Source organism: Astatotilapia calliptera, chromosome 5, assembly GCF_964374335.1.
Source record: "Astatotilapia calliptera chromosome 5, fAstCal68.1, whole genome shotgun sequence".
Lineage (NCBI taxonomy): Eukaryota > Metazoa > Chordata > Actinopteri > Cichliformes > Cichlidae > Astatotilapia > Astatotilapia calliptera.
This window is the reverse complement of record NC_137426.1, coordinates 37,354,228-37,360,657: the sequence shown is the minus strand read 5'-3', so window position 1 is coordinate 37,360,657 and position 6,430 is coordinate 37,354,228. Positions and strand designations below refer to the sequence as shown.

Genomic DNA, 6,430 nt, shown 5'->3' with positions numbered 1-6,430 from the left:
TTCTGACGATTACATGCATTTGAATGGGGAACTCGCACGAAAGAAAGTATAGGTTTTCATTATGTGAATAACTTGAGAATCTTAGCTCAAACAGCTGCAAAACCTGCTTGCCCAGCACGGGGATATTGAATTCTAAAAGATAAAGCCATGAATACGTATATCTGAGTCTTATATAAAAAGTTACAAGTATTTATATGAAGTTGTACAAAAACAATTTATTTCGCCGAGAACGTGCTCTTCTGATTATTACATGCATTTGAATGGGGAACTCGCCCGAAAGAAAGTATAGGTTTTCATTATGTGAATAACTTGAGAATCTTAGCTCAAACAGCTGCAAAACCTGTTTGCCCAGCACGGGGATATTGAATTCTATAAGATGAAGCCATAAATTTGTGTGTCTGAGTCGTCTATCAAAAGTTACAGCTATTTATATGAAGTTGTACAAAAATGCTTTATTTCGTCAAGACAGTGCGTTTCTGACTGTTACATGCATTTGAATGGAGTTCTAGCCCGACACAAAGTATAGGTTTTCATTATATGAATAACTTGAAAATCTTAGCTCAAACAGCTGCAAAACCTGTTTGCCCAGCACGGGAATATTGAAGTATGAAACGTATGATGCCTTTTGTATGGCCTGCTTTAACAAACTGCTTTAACAACGTGCTAACCTTATTTTCAATCAATATTGTATGGATGTAACAATGGTGCTAAAGATACAGAGGGCTGTTAAAAAATAAAAAGAAAGTTTATCTATAAGATATCGCCATAAACACGTGTGTCTGAGTCTTCTATCAAAAGTTACAGCTATTTATATGAAGTTTTACAAAAACGCTTTCTTTCGCCAAGACAGTGCGTTTCTTACGATTTCCATGCATTTGAATGGGGAACTCGCCCGAAACAAAGTATAGGTTTTCATTATGTGACTAACTTGAAAGTCTTAGCTCAAACAGCTGCAAAACCTGTTTGCCCAGCACGGGGATATTGACTTCTATAAGATAAAGCCATAAATATGTATGTCTGAGTCTTCTATCAAAAGTTACAGCTATTTATATGAAGTTGTACAAAAACGCTTTATTTCGTCAAGACAGTACGTTTCTTGCGATTACATGCATTTGAATGGGGAACTCGCCCGAAACAAAGTATAGGTTTTTGTTAGAGATTTACAGTTAACAAACAGTCAGGTGAATAATCAACACTGAGACACTCGAGATAATTAACGTGCTGCACGGGTGAATTACTCAGAGCAATCACACACAGTGCGAGGCACAGCTCTTTATTTATAGGTTACATCGTCAATATGCAAATATAATCACATTTCCTGTTACGCAGGTCCTGATGCTGTCTGTGTGTAAGCTGTGTGTGTGTGTGTGTGTGTGTGTGTGTGTGTGTGTGTGTGTGTGTGTGTGTGTGTGTGTGTGTGTGTGTGTGTGTGTGTGTGTGTCACAAAGTATGTGTGTTGCAAGTCAATTTCTAAGAATAATATAATGCAAGTCAACTTCTGCGGATATGTATTTCTGTACTGGTCTCTAGCGGTAAATTTCAGTGTCACAGGGTCAGCTTCCTGTTTCTACAGAAAACTGTGTCTGGTGAAATATGTATAACATAACATTTGAAGCATAATCAAATAAATAGAACATGACTTAGAAAAGGACATTTAAGGTCACATTTTGTCTAAGATGGGGAGAATTGTCCCATATGTGTTTATTTCTCTTCTCTTTTAAGAGGACAGACGCAGTTACTGAGTGTTGTCTACTTCCTCTTTCTGATTCTTGAAAGCATGTTTGATAAAATACTCTTAGGAAAGCGTATTTTTGAGTGATTCTAAGTGTGTGAATGCTGTGAGTACTCGATTTGAATTATTCTGTGTGATTTGTACAAAATAATAAATAACTAATAATAACTCATAGGTGAGTGTATGAACAGAGGAAGTCTGAGAGAGAAGTGTGTGCGTAGGCAAACTGCAGAGTGCGTGCGTGAAAGAGGGGGTATTGTTTTTACATCAAGATTTAGTAGAACTAAAGTAGAACGTCACAAACAAACAGATAAAAAAGTAAAATAAAGAGAGAAAATAACTGACAATTACATTAATGAATAGAAAACACACATACACAAAGTGCCATATGTGAAATTATTCTAGGAAAGAATCAGAAGTGAGATAGTTTAATATAAGATGCAATGAAGGAAGCAGCTTACTGTCGTGGTCTGGGTGGTTTTCCACAGCATCAGCTCCTCCCCACTGGGTGGAGTCTTTGTTGCTCCTCACCTGATGGCAATCGTACCAGCAGTATTTATGACCGGCGCACTCAACTGGTCTTCGCCAGATTATCTGCCAACTTTAGTCAGTTCTCGGCCTCACGTCCGTTCCTTGGTGACTAATCGTGTGTGTTAACCGAATCTCTGTTTTTTCTCGTCAGCCTCTGAAACCCACCTACCAAGCTCTCCTGGATACCAGTTGCTGCCTGCCTCCCTGCATTGCATGCAGCACCCGCCTGGACCTCTCCTGCCTCCCCCCTCCACGCAACCCCCACCTGCAAGCTTGTAAGACAGCTCAGTGTACTATCCTTGGATTCACTCGCAAACCTCTGTGGGATTCCCCTGACTGCTCTGTCCTCTGTTTCAGTGCCCTGGCCCGCCACTGCCTACCTCACGAAAACACTTACAAGGGTTTTTGGGCTTCGCGAACTTCTACCGCCGCTTCATCAGGAATTACAGTCAAGTAGCCGCTCCCCTAACTCGTCTAACTTCCTCTAAGCTTCCTTACCATTGGAGTCCAGAGGCCGACGCCGCCTTCTCCTGGTTGAAAGAACTGTTTACCTCTGCGCCGGTCTTAATCCATCCTGATCATAGTAAACCTTTCGTCGTGGAAGTAGACGCGTCAGGCGTTGGGGTCGGGGCGGTGTTGTCCCAGCGTTCAGGTTCATCTGCTAAGCTTCAGCCCTGCGCCTTTTTCTCCCGCCGCCTCTCACCTGCGGAGAGGAATTATGACGTTGGAGACAGGGAGTTGCTTGCTGTAAAGCTAGCGCTGGAGGAATGGCGGCATTTACTTGAGGGAGCGGAGCATCCATTCACTATTTGGACTGATCATAAGAACTTAACCTATTTACGCACAGCCAAAAGGCTCAACTCGCGCCAAGCTCGATGGTCCCTATTCTTTACTCGATTTAACTTTTCCATCTCTTACCGACCAGGCACCCGCAACACCAAGCCGGATGCTCTGTCCCGCCAGTTCGACCCTGTGTGTGACCCGTCTGATGCCCCCACCATCTTGCCGGCAGGAGTCAGGATCGGTTCTGTCGCCTGGGACGTGGAGGAGGACATCCGCCGTGCGCTGGAGACTGAGCCAGACCCCGGCACGGGCCCTCCGAACCGACGCTATGTCCCCACCGTGGCTCGCCCTAAGGTGATCGATTGGGTCCACAAGGGCAAATTTTCTTGCCATCCGGGTGGGGGGAGAACAGGCTCACTCCTTAAAAGGTATTTCTGGTGGGAGACTATTGATAAAGACGTCAAAGAATATGTAGCTGCCTGTCCTGTCTGCGCACGTAACAAATCGAGCTCACTACGCCCAGCTGGACTTTTACGACCCCTCACTATACCTCATCGCCCCTGGTCTCACATTGCGTTGGATTTTGTCACTGGCCTTCCCGTCTCCTCAGGTAAAACCACAATTCTCACTGTAGTAGATAGATTCTCCAAAGCTGCACACTTCATTGCCCTAAACAAACTCCCCACCGCAACGGAGACAGCCAAGATTATGACTGAGCAGGTCTTCAGACTCCACGGCATACCTTGCGAGATCGTGTCAGATAGGGGTCCTCAGTTCATTTCGCGGGTGTGGAGGTCGTTCTGCACCGCTCTCGGGGCAAAACCCTGCTTGAGCTCAGGATTTCATCCACAGATGAATGGGCAGGCCGAACGGCTCAACCAGGAACTGGAGGCCACCCTCCGTTGTGTCACTGCCTCCAACCCCGCCTCATGGTCCTCATTGCTGCCATGGGCAGAATACGCTCACAATTCGCTTACGTCTTCTGCTACTGGCCTCTCGCCTTTCGAGGCCTCCATAGGTTACCAGCCGCCTCTCTTCCCCGACCAGGAGGCTGACCTCGAGGTTCCCTCGGTCCAACACCATCTCCGACGTTGTCAGCGGGCGTGGAGGTTGACCCATCGGTCGTTGTGCCGGTCCGTTGCTCGCCAGTGCCTGTACGCGGACCGTCGCCGCAGGGCAGCCCCTGCCTACTCCCCTGGGCAGAAGGTGTGGTTGTCTGCTAAGGACGTTCCCCTCAAGGTGGCATCTCGTAAGCTGGCCCCGCGTTTCATTGGACCCTTCGTAGTGGAGCAGGTCCTCAGCCCTTCTGCGCTGCGGTTGAAGCTGCCGTCCTCGCTGCGCATTCACCCGACCTTCCACGTCTCCCAAGTCCGTTGTGCCCTCCTTCCGCTCCCCCTCCTCCCGCCCGGCTCGTTGATGGGCATCCTGCCTTCGCGGTCCGGCGCATTCTGGACGTCCGTCGGCGGGGACGGGTCCGGCAGTTCTTGGTGGACTGGAGGGGTTATGGGCCTGAGGAGCGGTCCTGGGTGTCTCGTTCCTTGATTTTGGATCCTGCTTTGCTTTCTGCTTTTTACAGGGCCGCGGGTGGCTCGGTCGCCGGGGGTCGACCCTTGATGGGGGGGTAGTGTCGTGGTCTGGGTGGTTTTCCACAGCATCAGCTCCTCCCCACTGGGTGGAGTCTTTGTTGCTCCTCACCTGATGGCAATCGTACCAGCAGTATTTATGACCGGCGCACTCAACTGGTCTTCGCCAGATTATCTGCCAACTTTAGTCAGTTCTCGGCCTCACGTCCGTTCCTTGGTGACTAATCGTGTGTGTTAACCGAATCTCTGTTTTTTCTCGTCAGCCTCTGAAACCCACCTACCAAGCTCTCCTGGATACCAGTTGCTGCCTGCCTCCCTGCATTGCATGCAGCACCCGCCTGGACCTCTCCTGCCTCCCCCCTCCACGCAACCCCCACCTGCAAGCTTGTAAGACAGCTCAGTGTACTATCCTTGGATTCACTCGCAAACCTCTGTGGGATTCCCCTGACTGCTCTGTCCTCTGTTTCAGTGCCCTGGCCCGCCACAGTTTCCCCTGCCCAGTACCTGCACCCAGTTATCCCTGCCATCTAGTTATCACCACAGTATTTTTCTCTCGCCTCAGACACCTAGTTTATGTTCATTGATTCAGTCTGCACTTTCTGTTAGCCTCTGAGCATTGTAAAAATAAATCTCTTTTCGTTACACCTCACCCCTGGCCTCCGGTTTTGAATCTGCACTTGAGTCCATCCCATGTCCACGGGCCACTGCGCCTGACACTTACACTCCAGAGCCAGTGTGTCCCCTCCCCTCATAGCACCCCTGCCCACTTGGCCCCCGTATCAGGCGAGTATGGAAGGCTGGATAGCCCATGACGGGTAAGATCCCACCTCGAAACCCTGGGACAACCTAAGGCAGGCACAGTCACGATTACTCGGCCTCAGTCCCTGTGAGCTCAGACTCACTGGTGAGATGAAGTGAAGAAGACGGGGCCTCAAGGGTAAAGCCGCTGGCTGAGGCGGAGGGGGAAAGTGGCAAGTGGAGCCCTACCTTCTGGCTGAGGACAAGGAATGCTGTTATTTAAGGTGGGAAATCAAAATTTGGGTTAGCAAATTTGGGAAGGAGAAAATTGACTGTTTAAAGGGAAAACTGTGAAGGAGTCTGAAACACTGCAAAGCAACACATGCAAAATCACACACACACAAACAGAAAATGCATTAACCTTACAAAGACAAGACAAGCTCATGATGATTAATGCATAGACATTGATTAAACCTGGCTTAGAACACAAACATACGCGATGAAGATCAGCTTGCTATTTGTATGAGTGATAGAATGGGGTGAATGTATAATAGAATACACTTGAGTTTGAAGCTGAGGAATAACTCAAAAGAAGCTATATGACAAAGGGAGTTATGGAAAAAAGAAACAGTGATTAAAGTAGTTTTAAAAGAGTGACTTAGGAGTGCTCTCGTACTGAGTGATCAAAACCAGTGATCACGGTTGAAAGAAATAAAATAATTTAATAAGGTGGTAATGTTTGAACATGTATTTCTCTGGTCACGGCAACTTCTTGAGAGATGACTCAGTATGCAAAGTAGTTGAATGACTTGGGACAGGAAAAGAAAAAGAGGAACTTGGGTTTCCTGTCTGACTGTGTGAGTGAAGCTTGCACTGGAGGAGACACTGTGACTGTGTGGCGTTTAACAAGACTTTCTGTGTATTGAGCAGGTGAAATTATGTCAGCTGACTTCGGAGTGAAAGGACCATGAAGAACTTGTGGCAAAATGTTCTGTGTTTAGGATATTTGAGGTTGTTGTTGTAGTGATGGATTGATTCGGTCAGTTTGCTTTGGATGTTCTTG

General features: G+C 47.3%; 1 long non-coding RNA gene across 1 annotated transcript; it reads left to right on the top strand.

Annotated features, from left to right (window-relative positions):
• The first annotated feature begins 4,794 nt into the window (after positions 1 to 4,794).
• LOC145428797 (uncharacterized) lies at positions 4,795 to 5,278 on the top strand. Its single transcript, XR_013909119.1, has 2 exons — positions 4,795 to 5,016; positions 5,099 to 5,278. It is a non-coding gene; the product is annotated as an uncharacterized LOC145428797 (long non-coding RNA).
• The last annotated feature ends 1,152 nt before the right edge of the window (positions 5,279 to 6,430 follow it).